This window comes from Zootoca vivipara, chromosome 11 (genome assembly GCF_965207765.1).
Source record: "Zootoca vivipara chromosome 11, rZooViv2.hap1.1, whole genome shotgun sequence".
Classification (NCBI taxonomy): domain Eukaryota; kingdom Metazoa; phylum Chordata; class Lepidosauria; order Squamata; family Lacertidae; genus Zootoca; species Zootoca vivipara.
In genome coordinates this window covers 43239474-43250686 of record NC_142594.1, presented here as the reverse complement: position 1 = coordinate 43250686, position 11213 = coordinate 43239474, and positions in this window count along the sequence as shown.

The following is an 11213-nucleotide window of genomic DNA, read 5'->3' as shown; positions in this document are numbered from 1 at the left end:
GGATAAATCACCACTGACATTTACAGGCAGGGAAAGTGGATAGTTGCAGCTAGGATAAATTTATGGGGCAAATGTGCATTGCAAAAGGAGGGTGGTGGCAGAATAGGGCACCGGAGCACTGCCTCCTTGGGAAGGACTACCACCTCATTGGTAGAACGCATGCAGAATTTCATGGGTTCAAGCCCTGGAACCTGTAATTATGAAGGTCAGGTCGGAAGGGGGTGATGGGAAAGAGACCTGAGACCAGGGCTGTTGTCAGTCAGAGTAGACAATATAGTCTGCTTTCCAAGTTTCTTAGAAGAGAGCAGGCTCATTCCTTTTGGCAACCCAGGATTCTATACTAATTTATCCCCTTAATACAAGGTTTCTACCGGTAGTTCTCATGGTGACAGAACTAAGCATGGGCATGACGATGTTGACAGAGGCAATGGGCTCGTTGCAACCTACTGGGATCATATCCCAAACGGACCTACGGGAAGTTTTCAGTAGATGTTTAGCTGTTAAAGACGAAGGCACCTGCTGAATTTCCATTGGCAGACTAAACAAAATTAAAAAAAATTCCTTCCAGTAGCACCTTAGAGACCAACAAAGTTTGTTATTGGTATGAGCTTTTGTGTGCATGCACACTTCTTCAGAGGTTTTGCATGGCCTCTAATGATATTTAGGTCAGGGATGGAGACGCTCTAGCCCAGGCACCCCCAAACTTCGGCTATCCAGATGTTTTGGACTACAGTTCCCATCATCCCTGACCACTGGTCCTGTTAGCTAGGGATCATGGGAGTTGTAGGCCAAAACATCTGGAGGGTCGCAGTTTGGGGATGCCTGCTCTAGCCCCTTCCAGATATTGGATGTTGGCAGCAGTGGAGGAAGCCGCTTGGGCGCCCAGGGGCGAGGCATGCTGCCCATAGGGGCAGGGCGCACTACGGGCCCTCCAGAGTCTGCCTGCCTCCTCACACTCAGCCGCCCTACAGCGGTGGGGGGGGGGCAGCGGGCAGACCGTTTGGGCAGCGTGGAGCCTGCGTGCACCAAAGCCAGGAGAGATGCGTGGCTCGGGCACACTGCAGGCCCCGTGGTGAGTGCTGGCTGGCATTTTGTCACCCCCCTCAGTGTTGACGCCCGGGGCGAACCGCATCCCCCTTCCTCCGCCCCTGGATGTTGGGCTCCAAGTCCCGCCCCCTCTAGCCATTGGCCAGGCTGCCAGGGGCTGATGGGAGCCTGAGCCCAACAATATCTGAAGCAGCATCAATTACTTCCTCCAGCCTCAAAGGCATCTGAATATATAGACTCTGATGCTGATGATATAATTTTCCTCTTGTTCCGGCCGGCACTGAGACATGTTTCATTTGCGGCCTGATTAGATCATGATGTGATGAGACGCTGTGTACACCATGGCTATGCATTTCGATTAGTCATTTAGCTCTAACTGGAACTGTTATCCATCTTTATAACTCCAAATTTAAGCTGGGTATATTATATAATAACACAGGCATTTCAAGGCTCTGAACAGAAGCAGGACGGGCCAGGGTCAAAGGTAATAGGGAGTGGGCAAGAAATTCTTCCTTTTTGTGAGGCTCTGAAACGTACAGGAGGTATCACCTGATCTGGGTGAAGCAGGCCCATAGATCCATGCTGTTGTTCTCATCAGGGCCAATAATACTTCAAAAAAGTATTATTAGGCACAGTGCAATTTCTGAGCGGCAAGGAGCACAAGGGGTGTCTGCTTTGTACAGGGTGCGGTTTTATTGGAAGGAAGGTCAATGGAGACCACGGTGTCTTTAGGATATACAGTCTCTAAGATATACAGCCATAGGATGGAGGGGCTCACAGCACTTATACCCCAACAGGTCTTGCTTCTTCATTAGGGTTCCAGGGAAGCTCCAAGCTACTTCTCTTGGGTCCAGCATAGAGTCTCACCAGCTTCCAGCATCAGTCAAAACTCACGACACCAAAACTCTGGCTTTTGTTCATCTACCTTAGAAGGTAATGTCTCTTCCAACCAGATGAGTGTGGGGAGTGCCGCCATTTGTCCCTATGGCATCAGGGCAACCTCTTTCTGAAGTACAGGACAGTACTCAGCTAGCCAGCTAAGGCCATTACCTTAACAAATGAATGGGTCTAGGCAGTTTCCTCTTATTCTAACTCCACATATCAATGGTTATCATCCAGACTAACTGTCCAAACCCAAAACACCAACTTTAAAAGGGGGGGGGGACCATATTACTACATTTATTCATTTATTGAAATACAGACTTGACAGAAACTTTGCAAGGTAGTTTCTGTGCAAAATTACAAAAAGGACAATTAAAAATGTCAATAAAAACATCGACAAATGATGGTTGGTTGGTGAAAAGACATTTGCATTGCAAAGGCCTGGCTAAATGATATAGTTTTTAACAGGCATCTTAAAGACGGCAGGGATGATTCCTGCTGAACATTTGCTGGCAAGGAGTTCCACAGGACAGGGTCTGCCAGGCTAAAGGCTCAACCCCCCTAGTAAAGGCCAATTGAACCTCAGGGGTGTGGGGAGCCCAAATAATTGCCCCATTGGAAGATCTCACTGGTTGAGGTGGAGCATAAGAGTTGAGGCAATGCTCACTTAAACTTCTTGGTTGCATTGCCTTTTAAGGGGTGGGGGTGGGGCGGACTCCTGTATAGTGGTACCTTGGTTCTCAATCCCTTCTGGAAGTCGGTTCCAAAACCAAAGCATTCCAAAACCAAGGCATGCTTTCCGATAGAAAGTAAAGCAAAATGGATTAATCCATTCCAGACTTTTAAAAACAACTGCTCCCATCAGCCCATCACCCATTCCCACCCACCCCCACCACCCTCTGTATATATATATATATAAGGGTCTGACACTTCTGTTTCCAGTGTATCTGAAGAAGTGTGCATGCACACGAAAGCTCATACCAAAATAAAAACTTAGTTGGTCTTTAAGGTGCTACTGAAGGAATTTTTTTATTTTGCTAAAACAGCAATTTAACATGAATTTTACTATGTAACGAGACCATTGACCCATAAAATGAATGCAATAATCAATGTACTGTACTATAAAATAAATAAGACAGTATTCTAGATGATAATAATACTAGCTGGACTGGATGAATCCCAAGCCAGAATTAAGATTGCCAGAAGAAATATCAACAACCTCAGATATGCTGATGACGCAACCTTGATGGCAGAAAGTGAGGAGGAATTAAATAACCTTTTAATGAGGGTAAAAGAGGAGAGCGCAAAATATGGTCTGAAGCTCAACATAAAAAAACCCTAAGACAGGCATCCCCAAACTGCGACTCTCCAGATGTTTTGGCCTACAACTCCCATGATCCCTAGCTAACAGGACCAGTGGTTGAGGAAGATGGGATTTGTAGTCCAAAACATCTGGAGGGCCGAAGTTTGGGGATGCCTGCCCTAAGATGATAGTCATTGTTTGGATGGATGGGCTTTTATCCATTCCTGCAGTCACACAATCAATCAATCAGGAGGTGAACTGGGTTCCACACAGTCACAAAAACAAATTAACTGAAAAAGCCTCAAAAACAAAAACACAAAATAAATAGCAAAAGCAAAAGTGTCAAACTTAATCCATTCTGGAAGTCCGTTTGACTTCCAAAATGTTCAAAAACCAAGTTGCAGCTTCTGATGGGTGCAGGTGTCCTGGAAACAATAGCTGACAGCTGCATTGGACGTTCGGCTTCCGAAAAGCGTTCGAAAAACAGAACACTTACTTCCGGGTTTTCGGCGATTGAGAACCAAGGCGTTTGATTACCAAGGTGTTTGAGAACCAAGGTACCACTGTATCTTTAACAGCATCTAGATCTGCTTCTGTGTGCATCCATAGGTAAAGCTTTTCGTGCTTTGGAGATATAACTTTATTCCCTGCAAATATCAGCAGATCAAGCAATTGTTAAAGGGAAAATGTGGCAACCAGGAGGAACCAGGATTAACTAAACCAGGAGCAACAGTGTGGCTTGCCTTCTGTGATGTCAGTATTTGGCCTAAACTAGACTTCTTTGGGTCTGAGAAGCACACTCTATCAGATCTCTGAAGCCTACACATGAGCTCTCTGGCTTCACGTAGACCCTGTTTGATAAACCCTTAAGCAACTGATGGGTAAACATTCCTTTGGTTTCCAAAACTGGCTTATCCACTGGGTAAATAGGCCACATGCTTGTGAGTAGATTGGCACAGCCTAAGGATGCACTTCAAACGTTTGGCAGGGAGAAGAGCTGTTCCTGTTGTCACAGGCCTGTTGCCCTTCAGGTGAGGTCACCCTTGAACCATATTTGGGGTTCTCTTTTAAAGTTGCAGCCTTGGGGCTCTTCTGCTCAGAAAGGTGACCACCACTATCCTATGCAAACCTATGAGTGAGTCTATTGAACTTACTTCTGAGAAAGTGAAGGCATTCCTCCTCTTCGTCCTCTTTTTGAAGGAGCATCTCCACCCCCACCGTTCAGCCCGGACACTGAGGTCCAGCTCCGAGGGCCTTCTGGCGGTTTCCTCACTGCGAGAAGTGAAGCTACAGGGAAGCAGGCACAGGGCCTTCTTGGCAGTGGCGCCCACCCTGTGGAACACCCTCCCATCAGATGTCAAGGAAATAAACAACTATCCAACATTTAGAAGACATCTGAAGGCAGCTCTGCTTAGGGAAGTTTTTAATGTTTGATGTTTTATCGTGTTTTTAATATTCTGTTGGGAGCTGCCCAGAGTGGCTGGGGAAGTCCAGCCAGAAGGGAGGTGTGTAAATAAAAAATTATTATTCTTATATCTTCTTCTTCTTCTTCTTCTTCTTCTTCTTCTTCTTCTTCTTCTTCTTCTTCTTCTTCTTCTTCTTCTTCTTCTTCTTCACCTTCTATACTACCAGCTCAAGGTGATTTACATAAAATAATTAAAAACAGTTGAAAACACACACCAAAAAACCCCAAATACCATAGCTGCCAAGTTATCCCTTTTTTAAAGGGATTTTCCCTTATGCTGAATAGGCTTCCTCGCGAGAAAAGGGAAAACTTGGCAGCTATGCCAAATACATTTAAAATAAAACTAAAATCCTAACAAGTGGGCACTTGTGGTAAAGACTCACTATTGAGGCAACCTGGCCTTCAATTTTATTTATTTTTAAAGTGGTTTTTTTTCTGGCCACCTCTGAAAATAATCATTTAACAAAATCAATATTTTTCGTAAAATAAAAAAATTCCTTCAGTAGCACCTTAAAGACCAACTAAGTTTTTATTTTGGTATGAGCTTTCGTGTGCATGCACACTTCTTCAGATATTTTTCGTGTCTTTCTCTGTCTATGACAGCTTTGCCCATTGCTCAAGCCTTTAAAAATAGCCACTTCTCGAGTCCTGTAAATAGTCAGGAGTTCAATCCCCCGAGGGGGTAAAAATATTTTGTCTGTTGACGTTTCTCTGGATCACTGCTGGCTTTCTGCTTTGCCTTGGTGACCTCAGCCAAACCTGAAATTGCCAGCTTTTAAAGAATAGGAACTTGTCTCAAACTTCATCTGGCTCTGGGAGCTTCAGAAACATAAATAAATACGAAGAGAAAGAGAAATTGAATGGTTAACCAGCAGATGTTTCCTACAGGAGATATAAACAGGGGAGGGAGGGAGAAAAAGAGAAAGACCTGGGATTTCCTTTAACACCTGCAAACTCACTTGACAGGTTTGCCAAGCAGGATGCCCAGACGGGATACCCCCTTTTCCCCCCCGAAGGATTGTTTGTGCAGTGATATTATTTTATTTCCTGAGCCGCTTGACTCAACCTGATAAGATGTTCTCTTTATAATGACATCGCCAATTGGCGCACAAATAACACAGGCCTGGGAGCTGCTCCTCCTCCTTCACAAAACTGTTTTGGTGCTTGGCCTTTTTGTGAGGGGGAGGATAATGGTTGGTTACTTTAATTTGGGCTGGAATGTTTAAAACTTTGCGTACCAGGTTCCAGGAAGAATGAAAAAACAGCAACAACTCAAAAATGCTGGTGCCATCTTAAAGCAGATTTTGAAAGCCTGTTTTGCTGTACATAATGTACACTGCTATTTTGAAATATCAGCAGACCCTCCAAGTGTCCCTGTTTTCCAGGTACGTTCCTGATTTAGAGAAGACACCCCGGTTTCTGATTTGATCCTGGAATGTCTCACTATTCCTTAGGATGTCCATATTTTCATTGGAAAAAATGTTGGAGGGTATAGATTCCTGAGCTGTCTGAAAGCAATCCTGTATAAGGAAGTTTTTTCAATGTTTAATGTTTTATTATGTTTTTATATATGTTGGAAGCTGCCCAGAGTGGCTGGGGCAACCCAGTAAGATGTGTGGAGTATAAATAGTAAAATTATCATTATGAAATGTGACGTCCCTATTTTCATCGGAGAAATGTTGGAGGGTATGTATCAGGCATTTTAGAAATGGTTTAAACAAATATATATAAATATGTAAATACAATTCTGTATATAAAAACAATTAAAATAGTTCCATTTATAAACATAATTTCATATGTAAAAAACAGTTTCAAATCCAGTACAGATACATCATCATCATCATTATTATTTGCTTCTCCCTTGTAAATGGTTTTTGATAGGTCACACAATTTGTTGAAGCAAAGGGAATACGCTACTTTTATATATATATATATATATAAGAGCAATGATGGCTTTCTCAAATACTTCATTTCCTGGAGTATTTTAGCAAAGGTTTCTTGAAAAAAGTGACATTCACCTAACATTTTCACCTTCATCAAAACTATTATCTCCCGTTTTGAAGTCAAAAGACAGCTGAGAATAAAGGCTAGAGTTCACATTTGTTTGTTTTTCAAATGTTTCATCACTTAACCGTCAAATGCTTTCAAACTGATGAGATGATGTGGCAGGAATGGAAATCCACATCAATAACGAACTTTCTCCTTCTCTTTTGGAGAAAAACTTAAGAGCGACTTCACCTCCCTTCCCCCAGGTTGTGTGTGATTTTTTTTTAAAGCACCCTTGTTTTCAAAGTTGTGGATGTGCAATGGATTCCAGGAAGTTGTTGAGTTTGGTTCCTGCGGAAGGACTGATCTGCACATGTAAGCAGCTGCTGGCCCCCTTTCCTGCTTGGCTATGGGCCTTGTTTGACGAGATGGAATGCGAGGCATTTTTATTTTGCTCAGGTTCCCTTGGCCCTGCAAGAGCAGCACCTCTACCTTCTGAGCCCCAGATCTCCTTTATCAGAGCCATTCATGTATTATCTATGAAATGGATTAGGTCGTTTAGCTGGCTGCATGTCTCTGCGCTTGTGTGTTAAAGATCAGGCTGACCTTATGGCCTTGTGATCTTCAAAGGAGCCCCTGCCGTTCAGCTGAATCTGATATGGCACCATTGTGTGAGGAATAACTGGGGCAGAAGTCCTGGATGCAGCTGTGGAGGCAAGGCCACGATCAAAGGGCAAGCCAACCACTCACGGACTTCTTTTCCTGGTGGCTCCCCTTCCTCAGTACAAAGTGAGGTTGCTAGATGAGTAAGAAAGCACATAAGACAGATCTCTGAAATCGGTAGGTGTGACGTATCATAGTGGTGGGTTCATATAGTAACCACCACACGTTACTATAGAATCATAAGAGCCGGGAGGGATCTAGGGCAGGCATAGGCAAACTCGGCCCTCCAGATGTTTTGAGACTACAATTCCCATCATCCCTGTTAGCTAGGGATGATAGGAATTGTAGTCCCAAAACTTCTGGAGGGCCGAGTTTGCCTATGCCTGATCTAGGGATCTAGTCAAAAACCTTGCAATGAAGGTTTTAAAAAACGATATGAAGAATGTTGAAAATAGACTGAAACGATAAGGAATGTTATACCGCGCAACCAAACACATGAATATAAAAACAGCAGAAGAAAGTAGTGTGGAAGTCGATCATTGGAATTTTTTGTAACCTTAGGTTTGAACTTTAAGAGTTGTTTGTTGTTATTATTACTATACTAAGTTGAATTTTTATTTGAGAATTATAGAGAATTTGTAAAGATAATGAATGTAATGAGCCTAAATGTTTGATAACGGAATATGTGGTATGTGAAAACTAATAAAAATTATTTTTTTTAAAAAAAACCTTGCAATGCAGGAATCACACAGCTAAAGAATCCCTGGCAGATGAGCATCCAAACTCAGTTTAAAAACCTTCAATGAAAGGAGTCCGTTCCACTGTCGAACAGCTCTTACTGCCTGAAAGTTATTCCCAATATTCAGTTGGAATCTGCTTTCTTGTACTTTGGATTGGGCCCTAGCCTATAATACGCAGTTTATGTTGGTTAAATAGGTCCTTCCTACCTGTGCAAACAGGTAAGGGGGGAACCCCCCCAACTTCTCTTTTTAATATTCTCTGCAGACAGAGGCACATATGTGTGTGAAGTACAGTAGAACCAGCCGCCTGAGTTATGAATCCTCACCCCAGCTAAACGCTGCAACGATAAATACATTTTCACCACAGGCAATAAAATACTGTATCATTAGTAAAGCAAAGTGCAGAAATATTATCCCCCTTCCATCTCATTTATAACCTAAATTCTGCACAATTCCACCCTTATAATTTAGTGCCGCACATTAAACACTTCTCATACAATGCAATTCCCCTCTGGCCCCTGCAATCTCGAGCTACTGTGGCTTCGAGGAGTGATGAACTGGGGAAATGGAAACTGATTTTCAAGGATGAAATAATGGACTAATTCAGTTAGTAACAGTTTCCGAAGAAAGGCATCAGAGAGAGGCAGAAGTAAATGGGGAACTAACAGGAGGTGAACTCTCCAGGTGCTCCCTGAGAAGTGTGGTTCAGCCTCTAAAGTAGCAAATGCTCAACAACAGACAGTGTTTTCCAGCCTGCAAACCCACTTGACATTAAGCTAGTCTCCCCAGTAACTATGCATATGCAGCATATTTTGAGATGTTCAGAGCAGATGTCTCCACCCTCCCAATTATAATTATAATTGAGAGAGCCAGTATGGTGGAGGGGTTAGAGCAGGCATCCCCAAACTCTGCCCTCCAGATGTTTTTAAACTACAATTCCCATCTTCCCCGACCACTGGTCCTGTTAGCTAGGGATCATGGGGGTTGTAGGCCAAAACATCTGGAGGGCCGCAGTTTGGGGATGACTGGGTTAGAGTGTTAAGACCAGGGAGACCAGGGTTCATAATCCCCTCTGAAGCTCACCTGGTAGAATTGGTCCAGTCAGGGGCGTAGCCAGGATCAAAATTAGGGGAGCAAGGGGCGGGGTCAAGGCACTGGGGAGGGGCCACAGTGGGGCAAGGAAAGCCATGGTCAGTCAGGGGCGAGGGAGCGTCAGGATTGGCCTGAAATCGGGCTGCTCCGACCCCCTCCTCCCCCTCCACAACCGGCAGGGGCGAGGGGGCACCAGGATCAGCCCGAAATCGGGCTGCTCTGACCCCCTCCTCCCCCTCCCCGATCGCCGGGGCGGGTGGAGGGAAAGCTGGCTTTCCCTCCACCTGCCCCACAGCCAGCAAGGGAGAAGGGAGACGTCCCTTCTAGCCAGCTGGCTGTGGGGCGGGTGGAGGGAAAGCCCCAGAGCCGCGCAAAGCGTTTGGCTGGCTTTCCCTCCACCCGCCCCACAGCCAGCTGGCTAGAAGGGACGTCTCCCTTCTCCCTGGCTGGCTGTGGGGCGGGCGGAGGGAAAGCCAGCCAAACGCTTTGCCTGCAAACCCAAACGCTTTGCCTGCAAACCCTCTGGGGCTTTCCCTCCACCCGCCCCACAGCCAGCCAGGGAGAAGGGAGACGGCACCGGGCGGCGGCGGGCAGCGGGGCAGGCTGGCCAGCGGCCCTGCTTCTAGGGGGCAACTTCCCCCTCCTGCCCCCCTGCCTACGCCCATGGGTGCAGTCACTGTCCCTCAGCAGAACCCACCTCATGTGGTTCTTGAGAGGAAGAAATGGAGGAAAGGTGGGATATAAATGTCCTTTAAAAAAAAAAAGTTTTCTAGAGCTGTTCTAGAAACCCCATGTGATATTTGCCCACTATAGTCCTAGTTCGAACACTCTGCATCACAGATGTGGAATAAGAGTTTCACATGGAAGTTCGTCTTCTCCTTTACCTCCCCCTCACCCACAAGATACTTCATCCTCAAAACTAAAATAAAATGAATCCTTTAACTTGGGCTTTTCTGCTTCCTGTCCTGCCTTGCCTGTTGTCTCTGTGGGTCGCCCCCTGCCCTGGCGAATAACTACAATGGATGTCATTGGCTCCCATTATGCTGTATTTGGTGTATTGTTGGGTGATTGGACAAGGACAAACACATTAAAAGAACATCCGTGCTTAGGAACTGGAGTCAGCAGAGCTAATGAGCTTGGCGTTGCAAAGCCCCTATCCATTAACTTTAACTAATCTACCTGGTAAAAGTCCAAAGATGAAGTCATCTGTAATTGTGAAAGCTATGGGGAGGAAAGTTCCTCCAGACAATTGTTGAATGAAATGATGTAAACCAGTATGACGAAGCCCCATACCAGGTGGTATTCCCCCCCCCCCGGTCCCCATGGTCAAATTCCAAGAAGAATTCTTTGCAGTCTACAATTCTGATGTTGTGTCACACTTTGCCTTGAAACAAGGCCCTGAGTGAGGGATGCCCGATTATGCAGAGATAAGTTTCTCAACAAGGGTTTAATTGCCAGCAAGGCAGATTTGTCAAAACCATTGTAAAATGCAATTATTATTCATGAACTGAAAATCCCTTCTTTCATTTTACTCTTTCTCTGTAATATTAATTTGTCTGGGAAACATTTCAGAAAACCTTCTCTCTCTCTCTCTCTCTCTCTCTCTCTCTCTCTCTCTCTCTCTCTCTCTCTCTCTCTCTCTCTCTCTCTCTCTCTCTGTTGCTGGGCAAGAGAGAGATTCCTTATAAATCTATAGCCCCCTCCATCATTTCATGCCAAAGGACAGCATGTACAGAAATGCCCCCCCCCTTTGTTGAAATTTATGGAGATGTTTTTGTAGGCTGGGCAAGGGCATAGCAAGACTCTCAGGAGATCACTGGATTGGCTTCATTCTCTATGTGAGTCAAAAAGAGAGTAAGATGAGTGTATAAGGTTATGCGTGGTATGAAGAAAATGGACAGAAAAATGTGTTTCTCCCTTTCTCATAATTGGGGATGTCAGAGAATTCTGTCACAAATGGAAATGGGAGTGGAAATTCTTGCAATTCACATGCTTGTTGGGGTTCAGCGATATGAGCAAATATGAGCAGAAGTCG